Source organism: Budorcas taxicolor, chromosome 18 (genome assembly GCF_023091745.1).
Source record: "Budorcas taxicolor isolate Tak-1 chromosome 18, Takin1.1, whole genome shotgun sequence".
Classification (NCBI taxonomy): Eukaryota; Metazoa; Chordata; class Mammalia; order Artiodactyla; family Bovidae; genus Budorcas; species Budorcas taxicolor.
This window is the reverse complement of record NC_068927.1, coordinates 13,994,689-14,007,268: the sequence shown is the minus strand read 5'-3', so window position 1 is coordinate 14,007,268 and position 12,580 is coordinate 13,994,689.

The following is a 12,580-nucleotide window of genomic DNA, read 5'->3' as shown; positions in this document are numbered from 1 at the left end:
GGTGCCAGCACCCATAAGCACAGAACCCAGCCTTGAAAGCCTGAAGGAGCAGGACTTCGCGAACCCGTTTGGAAAGCCCCGGACATCCATCTTGAGGCAGCTGAGTGCTGAAGGCTGCGAGGTCTCTGAGCAGCGTGGTTGAGGGCCCTTGGCCAGGCCAGCCCTGGGGGTCCTGGCTCAGCATTTTCCCTTCTAAGTAGTTCCTGCTCTGCTTGAGCAGGAACAGCACAGGCTGAGGGCAGCGGCTTTCAGGTTTGGGAAAGTGTCACAATCCTCCTCCTGCCACCACCGGGCACAGGGCTGGGCCCACGGGAGGGGCCGGGAGTTCTGATCCCGCGGGGCCGGGCCGGAGGCTGAGACGGCGCATCTCTTACAGGCTCCCAGGGGCAGGGGATGCTGCTGGCTGGGGCCCTCTCTCTGAGAACCATTGCTTTAGACCACAGAGTTCTTGAATGTGTGAAATCACGGAGACCAGGGTGGCTGGTCTTGCCATGCCTCCCTCCCGGCCTGAATCCTTAGTTATTTAGTCTATTATTTATTTAACCGGATTCCCCATTTACTTTTTAAATGCATGTATTTAAAAAAGGAAGCTCTGCCCCTCTTACTGTAAACAGAAAGCCAGCATCACCACACAGAAACAGTATATCTGCCGATAAAAACTGAAAACGAGATCACTGCTATGGACTTCAGGCCAGTCGCCACCTCAGCCCTGCCCTCCCTCTGTTAGGGGCGCGGGGTGGGGCCCAGTGACTGCTGCAGGTGGAGGGGTTCCGAGCACTAAGTGGAGGGTCTCTCCCAGACTTGATCAGAAGGATGGGAAGCAGCGTCCTCTTTGGAGGAAGGGCAGTGTCTCTCAGTGTGGGGGTCAACGTGATTCACTGCCCAGTGGACCTGCCGCACTTTGGCCAGTGCTGACCTCGGGTGTGGCCACTCTGCGTGTCCCCTGCAGGACAGCCGCCCCAGTCGGCAGTGATCTCGTGGGTTTGCTCCTCTGTACCTTGGCTCTCTGCCTGGCCTGCTGGCATGCACCTCCACTGGGGAAGTGGGCACCCCTGCCCGTGTCCTGCAGCGGCTGCAGCACCCAGCACAGGGCCTGGCAGGAGTAGCCCTCACCCCAGTGGGCAAGGCAGCTCCCTTCTTAGGGGGTGATGCTGGGCTCATGGCACTTCTCCCTGGGGATGTCCCTTCCCAGTGTTTCCATGTCCTCTGAGCAAGACCCCAGGAATCCTTGGGTTGCTCTGATGTCTTTGTGGGCAGGAGCCCAGGGCCCCTCGGGGCCCTATTTCTGTATCCAACCATCTCTCCGCTGGACCACAGGCCCTTGCACAGGCCAGGCCCTGGCAGGACGGGACGGGCACACTGGACTGGGGAATCACAGAGAGGTTGATGAAGGGCAGGGTCCACGGAAACTAACAAGCGCCCTGAGTCTAGAACCTGGAACCTTCCCCAACCCCCTCCTGTCAGACTCCACCCTCTAGCCACCCTCTGCTCCTGCCAGAATCTCTCATTGACCAAACTCAGCTGGAAGCCAGAGGCCAGAGGAGTCCATTGGCTCCTTCAGAGGGGGCCCTGGGCAAGGAGCATGGGAGAGGGGACAAGCAGAACAGGAAAAGGATGACTGACCCAGGTGGCAGATGGCTCACAGTGGGTGGCCTGCCTATGTCCCCTCCACCAGCCTGTTTCTCCAGCCTGCTCAGGGCTCTCAACCACCCCTTCCCTTCTCTGCAGAGGTGCCCTGGGCCCAGTGGAGGCCCCGAGAGGGAAACTGTGCCCACCCCACAGTCCCAAGGCCTGGGCCAACAGCTGACTCAAGGTGGAACCCACTCTAGTATGTAGCCCCCACTCTGGAGAGACCATCTCCGGGCCAGCCCCTTCCTTCTCTCCCAGCCCCGTCTCCACCACCGGAAAACCCTGGGCGGTTATGCACTTCACCATTTCCTGTGTCACATTCTGAGCGCCAGCAACTTACCTGAAAAAAGAGAGAAGTGGGTTTCAGAATGACATCGAAAGGGACACTGTCTGAGAAACAGAGGCCGCCTGTGTAATTCTACGACGAGCATCTGTACAGAAGCTACATGTCCACAGGCCAAAAGTGCTTCCCTCTCAGCTGGGATGACTCTCATTTTTACTTATTTGTATCTTCTAATTTGTCTTCAGTTGTTTTATTGAGATGCTTTTTAATGAAAAGATTTATACCATTAAAAAGAAGGCATAGCACATGCAAGCGAGAATGATGCTGGGAGAGGGAGAATAAATCAGGTCTAAATTATAAAACAAGAAATAATTTACAAGATATAAAGAAATTTGGGACTTCCCTTGGCAGTCCAGTGGTTGAGATTCTGCAGCCTCCACTGCGGAGGGTGTGGGTTCAATTCCCGCTTTGGGGACTAGATCCCACATGCTGTGGGGTGTGACCCCCCCAAAAAAATTAGGTCTAATTTAAAAAGGTTTTTTTGTTGTTCAGTCGCTGTCGTGTCCAACTCTTTGGGACCCCATGGACTGCAGCACGCCAGGCTTTCTCTGTCCTTCACCAACTCCCAGAGCTTACTCAGACTCATGTCCATCGAGGCGGTGATGCCATCCAACCATCTCATCCTCTGTCATCCCCTTCTCCTCCTGTCTTCAGTCTTTCCCAGCATCAGGATCTTTTCCAATGAGTCGGTTCTTCGAATCAGCTGGCCAAAGGATTGGAGCTTTAGCTTCAGCATCAGTCCTTCCAATGAATATTCAGGATTGATTTCCGTTAAGATTGACTGGTTTGATCTCCTTGCTGCCCAAGAAATTCTCAAGAGTCTTCTCTAGCATCAGTTTGAAAGCATCAATTCTTTGGCCCTCAGCCTTCTTTATGGTCCAACTCTCACATCTGTACATGACTACTGGAAAAACCATAGTTTTGATAATACAGACCTTTGTTGGCAAAGGGCTGTCTCTTGCTTCTTAATATGCTGTCTAGGTTGATTTATAAATCAAGTCTAATTTATAAAGCAATGAATTAATCATTTGCATATTTCAGCAATTCCAAAATTTGAACAATTCTTTCTAGCAAGTTTGTCATGACTTGCCACATAGGGGATCCCGACTCATCTGAAAGTCAGAAGCAGTGGCTGAGAATATCGGATGGACCAGGAAGGCCCTCCAGGAGGAGCAAGCAAGCAGGGGAGAGGCAGGCTATTCCAGCTCCAAACTGGAAATAATCATATTAATAACAGCAGCTAGAATTTTCTGAGCTTTTGCTTCATGCCAGTCATGGCTCTTAAATTCTTTCCATGGATTAACTGCTTTCGCCCAACAGTCGCCCTCTGAAGCAGATACTGTCGTTGTCCCATTTTACAGAAGACTCACCAAGAGTGAGGCAGCAGGTCGTCAGGGGCAGAGCCACGGCCGGGACTCAGGCTGCCTGCCCAGAGCCTGTGTCCTTTGCCGTCCTAAACACTGGATGGCCTGGAGCAAGCCTAGCTCTCTGTGGGACTTTTAAAGTGTCTGAGTCCCAAACTTGAACGTAGGCATGGGCATAATGAACCCTGTATGCCATGGAAACCACCTCAAGAGTTCTTGGAAGTGTGTACAATTTTCTGACTTCTTTCCAAGCTGTAAAAGTTCAGCTAATGGAAAGGGTGGGCTCAAAGAATTAAAAAATCTACAATCTCAGGGAAACTAACGAGTGTTGCGGCCTCGTCTTCCTGACAGAGGCTCCTGGAGTTTGTAACATGTCACCTGGGTGTCAAACAGCACACGTCAAAACCCCCGGGGCCCCCGCTAAACCGAGCAGGCCAGGAATAAAGTCGGGGAGGAAGGAAAGGGGGACAAGTCTGGGGGTGGGGGTGGGGCAGAGTGCAGATCAATCAGAGCCGGCGAGAGTCAGAACTGATGGAGACCAGCCAGTGCCAGGGGCTCTGCTAAGCACTAAAAAGATACGGTTTTTCCTCAACCTGTCCACAAAATGAATTAGGTCAGAAGCATCATCTTCACGTCTCCATGTTATTGAGGTTGAGGAAACTGAGGCTCAGAGACACTGAGTAAGTCACTTAAGGTCACACAGCCGGTGCATCAGTCAGGACAGTTGAGGTTCTGATGAAGTTTAAAAAAAAATTAAAATCAACCCTCAAATCTCAGTGTCTTAAGAAGATAGAGGTCTGATTATATTCCTGTCCCGTGCTCCTCCTGGGTTGTTGGGAGCTCAGGTACCCCTGATGGATCAGCTGCTCATTCCAGGCTTCTCTAGGGAAATGAGCACGTCTCGGCCAATGGGTAGGCAGAAGCATTGCCTCACGGGCCTCAGCTCTGAGCAGAGCTTATCTGACTTGCCTTGATATCAAGCCACTGAAAGCTCAGCAAATCTCCTCCCAAGAGTAAAACAAGATCCTTTCAGGGTGAGGACAGCTCCCCAGGGGGTAAACTTCCCACTCAGCCCATGGATCAGTCAGGTTCAGGCTCAGCTGCTACAACAAACAGGCCGCTCCAGATGGTGGCAGCTCACATCTGTGGAGCCCAGCTTCTCTCTCGGGTGGGCAGTCCAGGCGGAGGGACCCAGCTTCCTGCAGCCACTTTCCTGCTCTGTCACCTCCTGGGGATGCTTGTGCCCATAAGATAGAAGCTGGGCCCCACACCAGTGCTTAGACCAGGGCAGGGAAGAGTGGATGTGAGGGACGCGAGGGTGTGGGTCGCATCCCGACACGCACCCCCCCCAGCCCAGCAACAACAGCCACGTGACCATCCCCGGCAGAAGGTAGTGGGGTCTGCCTTGGCAGCCAAGTGTCCTCCTGAAGCTTTGGGGGGATTTTATTCCCAAAAGGAAGAAGGTGGAGCCCTGCGTTCTCCCGTCACCTCACCCGACTCTCTTGTTGAGCCTCCTGACACTGACTTCTCATCACGTCATCCTGGGTCTCCATCCCAGGTTACTGCCTGGCGAGTCATCTCCCCCTCCTCTGTGTCACCCTCCTGCCTGGGCGGCTGTAACAGAACGCCGCAGACTCGGGGCTGAGACAACAGACGTTTGTTTCCCACAGCTCTGGAGGCTGAAGGTCCGAGATCAAGGCACCGGCGGGGTGAGTTCCTGGTGAGGACTCTTCCTGGCTTGCAGACGGCCGCCCTCTTCCTGTGTCCTTATGTGGAGCAGGGTCAACTCTCCTCCTCTCTGCTTTGTTGTAGTGATTGCTGTGGTTTAGTCACTCAGGCATGTAAGACTCTTTGCAACCCAGTGGGCTGTAGGCTGCCAGGCTGCTCAGTCCACAGGATTCTCCAGGCAAGAATACGGGGGTGGGTTGCCATTCCCTTCTCCAGGGCATCTTCCCGACCCAGGGATCGAACCCGCATCTCCTGCATTGGCAGGCAGATTCTTTACCATCTGAGCCACCTGGGAAGCCCTCCTCTCTGCTTATGAAGTCATTAATCCCATCACGAGGACCCCACTTTTGTGACCTCGTCTAACCCTAGTCACTTCCCAGGGGCCTTGGCTCCCAATGCCGTTGCAGTGGGGCTAGGGAGACAACGCTGAACCCATGGAGGAGGGGACACAGTTCATTCCACTGCAGCGAGACTTGAGAGCATCTCCGTCTCATGACCAGCGCCACTGCCCACGGACCTCGGCTGTGCCAGGACGGTACCAACACAGGACACAACTCGATTGTTCCTTACAGATTGGTTGCTATTTACATGATTGATTACATGGGCAAGGGAAAGGAATGGAAGCTGGCCACCCCGGGGCCCAAATTCCACCCTGGGTGATGAATAAGCCTCCTTTCCAGTCCAGCCCCGCGGAGCTGATGTACAGGAATGCAAATTTGTTATAAGCCAATGACCACCTCCTCGCCAGGTCCAAATATCTCCAGGGCTTCCCAGCTCCTTCCTGCAGCCCACTGCCAAATTCAACACAGGCATCCACTTGGTAAATGTGCACCCAGACGTTCAAGGGTGCAAAAACAGAAAAGAGACCAAGCCTGGCCCACTCTCACAGAGCCGCCTCCTCCGGGCTGCTGAGAACATGGGGCTGAGGAAGCCCAGGGCTGTGTGTAATGGGATTCACGGGCTCAGCTTCCGACAAGCCTTGAGAACCTATTTTGGGGGATAAATGGCTCCTCAGAAAGGTTCACCCCTCTGTGCAAATGTGATTTCACACTCCACTCAAAACGCCCCGGGAGGTTGCAACAGAAAATGGGCGCTCAGACAGGCCCCTCTATGAACAGGTCCTTGTGCCCGGGTGATGGGCAGCTTGGAAAACTCACGTTGCTTGTCCTCTTTGCAGCTGGACACACGCTCCTGCAGCCCAGTGGCTGAGGCATTGGTCACCTTCCTTCCTTGGCTTGTCACTGCGAATGCTCAGTGTCCTTGCTGCTCCAGAGTCCTTTCCCGTGTATCTAAACCTTTCTCTGCCTTCCCAGCCCAACTGTCTGCCGCCTCCTCCTGGAAGCCCTCTGAGAACTGTCATTCAGCCCCATTTTCATCTCAACGTCCCACATGGTCCTCGCTGTCCCATCCCAGCCAGCCTGCTTGACCATAGCTCTCTGCCCCTTGAGGGGAGGCCCCTGGGCAGAGTCACTTAGCAACTGTGGAATCCACCTGAGCGAATCAGTAGCTTCCTTACCCCAGGCGAGCCCTATGCTTCTCTCTGTGCCTCGGTCTCCCTGCTGCTGGGGGAGCCGGTAGATGGACGAGATGCTGAGCCCGGTGCCTGCCCCGCCTCCGCCTCAGCTCATGGGGCCTGTGTGTCAGCTCACAGCCGTGCTCAGCTGGCTGCCCCTCCTGCTCCGTCCTGAGAGTCCGGGCCATGTGGGAGAATGTGGAGGAAGGGGAGGCTGGACTGCATGGGGACGGGGGCTGCGGTCCAGGTTAAGGACTTAGGACGTTATTCCTGGGGACTGGGCAGGACTTTGGCCCAGGGAGTGACATGGTCCGTGCTGTACCGGGAAGGTGGAGGGGATGGGTGGGGCAGGATGGAAGGGGTGTCTATGAGGGTGGCGCACAGCTCTGAATGCAGAGCACCAGGCACATCCCCCCAGGTCCCCTGTCCCCCGCTCCCCACCGCTCCTTGTGCCGGAGCTCACTCCGCTGACACTGAGCAGACCCCCCTTGCGTCTGCACCGTGGACAGGAGCAAAAGGCCCCACTTTCTGAGCACCCAGGGGGATGCGGCTGGCTTCCAGCCAGGAGGCGATGCCAGGCTCCTCATGGGGCATTCCTGGAAGCACACTCTGTGCCATGCCTGGCACACATAAGACAGAACCCCGACATCCACTGGGCACCCGTCCAGGAACCTGGGGAGTCTCTGAATCTGGGAACACCACCGTTTCTAAGACTTGCGGCTTCAGCGAGGTCCTGGGGAGGAGACACCAGGCCTCCTGGCTGCTCAACCTGAGGCTGTGTGGCCTGGGGTGAGTGGCTTAACCTCTCTGGGCTTCTTCCTCTTAGTCTGTCCTCAAATCAAACCCTGCGATGAGGACTTGAATAGGGAGTATATTTTGAGAGGTGGTCGCAGGAAGAACACACAGGGAGTGGGGAGGGGCGACCAGGAGGGAAGGAGCCAGTCAGTCATGTTGTCAGGACAGTTAGTAATGGGAGTTGTTGGAGCTTAAACCCACTGAGAACACTCTGGAAAACAAAGGAGAACGTGTACTTCAGAGGCATCCAGGGCAGCGAGGGGGCTGAGGCATTCACACCCCGGGTTCCGTAATCCTCGGTGGGAACATCTCTTTGCAGCAGGGAGACTCCTCAGTTCTCCCACCCGTTTTATGGACCCAAAACTGACTCAGGACATTGACCCCACATCCTGGAGGGCAGGTGCTGGCTCCAGGGGTCAGGTCGGGGTGCAGGGAAGGAGTCAGAGTGAGGACCAAGAGTAGGGCACCTGCCACAAATAAAATGGGCGTCATTCCCAAGATCAGGGTGAGGATACGTGAGATGATGGTCTGTCAAGTGTTAGCGAGATGCTTGACATGGAAGGAAAAGTCAACACATGTAAGCTCGTCCTCATTGTGCGAGTTTGGGGCAGGTCAAGTGGGGGATATTCCCTGACCTGTAAGGTGGAGGGAGGAGAGGGACCGGGGGTTCAATCCCCAAGGCTCTCCCTGCTGGGTCCCTAGGGGTCAGCTGCGTCTGCTCCTGATGTTCCTCTTGGGGTTTTAGTAACCCTGCCCCCTACACCCCCAATGCTGGACTCTGCACCGTCTTGGCGATTTCCACGACAAAACTTTGTAAGGAGTCTCCTTCTATTAAAAAGTCTCCTGGACTGTCTCCTGAAGGGCCCTGACTGACCACTGGCTCACCTGTGTGAGTGGTGACTGCCTCTCATTCTCCGTGGCCACCTAGCACCCTGTCTGTGTTCAGGGGGTCACCCTCCTTTCATGTTGAGAAGGGAGGAGGCAGAGACCAGGAGAGAAGTACAAGTTCCGGGTAGTCAGTGTCCCGGTCCCGCTATGGCTGGGCTGTGGGCACATGGGCTGGCCTCCACCAGCCAGACACGCCCGCCCTGGACTTCAAGCTGGGAGCTCATGGCCCCAAGAAGCGGGGGCCGTGGCTGGTTCTCTTTGGAAGGGTGGGCACTGGGGAGCTCTGCCTGGATCTCCCTTCATTAACAACTCACCTTCCTGGGCACTGAGAGGATGTCCAGCGATGTACTCTCTTTGGGGATGGCCAGGCAGGACACATGTGGCCCAAGGGCATGTCCTGTCTGTGCATGGCAACTGCGTCCGACAACCCAGGCCACAGGGGTGCGATCCCAGCCCCTCACCCTGACTTGGTGCAGCTCTAAAAGTGCAGCCCAGCACCCAGCTCCCCACAAGGATGGTGGAGTCCTTGGCTGGGACTGCCTCACAGCTCAACGTCCCCCTCCACTCAGTTCCTCTTTTCTTCTCCTCCCTCTCAAGGCCACTCCCTGATGACTGGCTCTCATGCTGACCCCACCTCAGTGTCTGCTCCCCGGGGTGCCCAGCCTCAGCAGCGGGGCAGGCAGCATCTGCCAAAGCCGTCAGGGTGGGCAGGGCTCAGCACACAGGCGCCGTGTGGGTGTCACCAGTTCTGTGCCCACAGCTTCTGGGTCTGATTCCCCAGCCCCCCTAGTTAGCAGTGATCAGCCACAGCAGGATCTTCCAATAAATTCCTCTTCTCTTTTATCAGCTGGAGATGGTTTCTGTTGCTTTCAACTCGTAACTCTGACTGCCAGTTGATGCCCAACAGTTAAGTTCTCAGTTGCTAAGAGATCTGTGGCAGGACCTCACAGATGCCCATAAATGGGTTTTGGGGAAGCAGATGACCCTTCCCTGGCAGAGCCTGGATCCGTGTGCGCGATGTTATGTTTATGCAAATTACACACATCATTTCTGGACGTGCACGTCCAGAGCTTCTGGTCAGATTCGCAGGGGCTTGTTGATTACAGCCAGATGTTGGTACCAGTGCCCCACTGTCCCTCCCCTGGCCTGGGCGGGCACTCTGGTCCACTCAGGAGGCTGGTCCTGTGCCTTAGACTCAATGCATGGGTGGAGTCCAGCCTCTTGAGTTTCTTGCACACTCGCTGTCTAATGAGGCAGCTCCTGGGTAGTCAGTTGAGAGCCCAGGCTCCTTCCGCCTTGTGGCTCCGCCCTTCCTGGGGTGCTGGAGGCCTCTGCACCCAGCACCCAGCGAGCAAACAGAGCAAGGCAAGACTACACATGTTTCTTCGTCAATGGGTCCCCCACATCCCTTACTGCCCAGCGAGTCCCACTCTCCCCCTTACTTGCCCGGTGGGCCTGGAAACGCAGGTCCAGGCTGGACAGCTGCCCCCCCAGCAGCAGCTCTAACAGGGCAGGAGCTGATAGACAGTGAGCTGCCCGGGCCACCCATGGCGCGGGGCCGGAATGCAGCCAGAGCCCCAGGGAAAGGGCCCTGGTTCCACACGGTCCCCCGCAGTGGGGGCTTTGTCGTCACGCTAGGGGTCAACTCAGACCTGCTGACTGAATAGATGAAGGAGTGAAGGATGAATGAGCAAAGCCACCAGACTCTGTCAAGCCCAGGGACCATGTCCAGGCGGTTCTGGCTCCTAGGAAAGCATTCTCAGAACAGTTCTCCGGCCGAAAAGGGAAGAAGAGTTGGCTGGATGAGGATGCCATTTTTCTCCGAGACAGTGGGAGGAAGCATTTGGATTTTTGTCCAGGATGTCCGGAGCCGGGCGGATGGATGCCTCGCCCCAGCCAGGCTCCTTCCCCGAGGCTGTGTGTTTACTCGGAAGGGGCCTGTTCCTGCTGCAGGACAGGTGTTCCGCGCACTGTCGACGGGATGCGCCTGGAGACCCAGCTCTCTTGCACTGGCTCGGCTGCCTGGAAATTGATGGCCTTTCTTGTTTCTCTGGTGGGAACTGGGAGTTTCCCAGCAAAAGGTAACCTGGCCTGTGGACTATTATTTCCTGAGAAGCCCTGGATTTTCCCCCATATTAGTCATCGGAGAATGTATATTATTTTAGCTCTTGGACTCAGACTTGGGTTTTTAAGCACCGGAGGCAGAGTGGAAAATTGCCAGTGGGGCTGGTGGTGATGACTTAGGAGGGGGCAACTCTCCTTTGCTCCCCTGGAGGCGACATTATGCTCCCCGAGGGTGTGGAAGAGCCTTCTCCAGGCCTGGGACTGGGTGACCTTTCGGAAGTGATGTCCACTTACTGGGTCTCTCGGGGGCAGATGGGTGCGAGGTAGAGGGAGGCGGCTCAGACAGTACCAGCTCCACAGAGGTGCCCAGAAGGGTTAGTGGGGCTTAGGTAACGATTACCTCCTCCATGCCAGGCACCCTGGGGGTGGGGACAGGTAGGCCCCTTGGCTGTGGATGGCAGAGGACACAGGAACGTCCACGCTCAGAGGCAGTGCCAACACTCTCCTTGTTGGCGGCCCCCGGGAAGTGGCGAGCTCTCCGGATGAGAGCGAGGCCCCGGGATCAGTTCAAGCGAGGCCCCAGAGGCCAGGGAGGGCAAGAGTCCTCGTGGAGCTGAAATGACACCCCGGCCCCCTTGTCCCCCACCTCCGGCCACAGCCCTCTGAGTCTGGCCAATATGTTGGCTGCCTCGGTGGGAGGCCCCGGGCAGCCTCTCCGCAGCACTGCTGCAGGCTGGGAAAGGCAGTGAACTTGCGTGTTCCCACTTATCTACGGAAGATCAGGAAGAATCGAGGGAAGGCAGAAAGCAGCAGAAGAGGCCTGGGGCTATCAGAGGTGACCACACTGCCTCTGGATGGTGACCAGCTGTGGGGACTGGCCAAGTGCAGCCCTGCCGGGGCTTTCACACCAGCTGGGCCCCCCTAGTCTGCCCAGCCTGCGGCCCATTGGTGGGGCCCTGAGGAGGCTCTGAGCACTTGCCCCGTGGTACCGGGAAAGATCCTGTGGGTAGTTGGCAGGTGAGGCTGACCAGGCATTTGAGTGAGGGGGTTGCAGCCAGACCTCCTGGGTTCATGTCCCAAGCTGTCCGTTCCTAGCTGTGTGGCCTTGAGCCAGTCCCCGTGAGCCTCAGTGTCCCTGAGTATAGCACAGGGAAGAAGCAGTGTCTCCTTGATAGGGTTTTGTGGGTTGCATAGGAGATGTGTAAATGCCAAGCACATGTGAGCAATGGTTTTTAAGCTTTAATGAACTGATATTTTGGGGTCCCTCTTCTGTGTGAGATGCCCCTCCTCTTTTCCTCTTCATGGCCCCTCTTCTCTTCTTGCTTCTCATTCCCTCTTTCTTCTCCATTTCTGTCCCCTCTCTCCCCGAACTCAGGAGCATGTTCTGTATAAAATTCCCCTCTCGCAGAAGTTACGGACAGCATTCAGTGTTCCCACCACTTGGTCAGAGCAAGGGATGAGCCTGGCGGTGGGGCTCTGCTGGCTGCTGGGGCCAGGTATGCCCTTCATGTTTGTTTCCTGAACTGCTACTCAGTTCTAAAGGCACAGATCAAAGTCCCCTCCTCCAGGAAGTCCTCCCTAACTTCTTTGAGGAGCCAGTGGCTGCCTCTCCCACTCCCCTGCCACCCTGGACATTGGTGTGAAATGTTGACCCACTTAGGCTCCAGTCTTCTCTTCCCATGTCTGAGTTGGGGCGGGGGGCGATTCTCAGGCTGTTGCCTGATTAAAACCCGGCTGGAGGTGGGGCCACAAGCGCCAGCTGTCTGCATGGAACACCAGAGTATAGATTAAAATAACTGATTAAATATTGAGGGGGACCAAAGGTGGATAAGATCAGCCCTGGGATTTCTTTGGAAGGAATGATGCTAAAGCTGAAACTCCAGTACTTTGGCAACTTCATGCGAAGAGTTGACTCATTGGAAAAGACTCTGATGCTGGGAGGGATTGAGGGCAGGAGGAGAAGGGGACGACAGAGGATGAGATGGCTGGATGGCATCACGGACTCAATGGACGTGAGTCTGAGTGAACTCCGGGAGTTGGTGATGGACAGGGAGGCCTGGCGTGCTGCGATTCATGGGGTCACAAAGAGTCGGACACGACTGATCGACTGAACTGAACTAAACTGAACTGAAAGGTGAATGACCCATGGAAACAGCCCACATGAGGACTTGGGTCTCTCGTCCCAACCCAGGGTCAGACCAGACCCTCCCTGACAGAAGCCGCTTCCAGTGCAGCATCTTCTTCACCCCTGCTTCC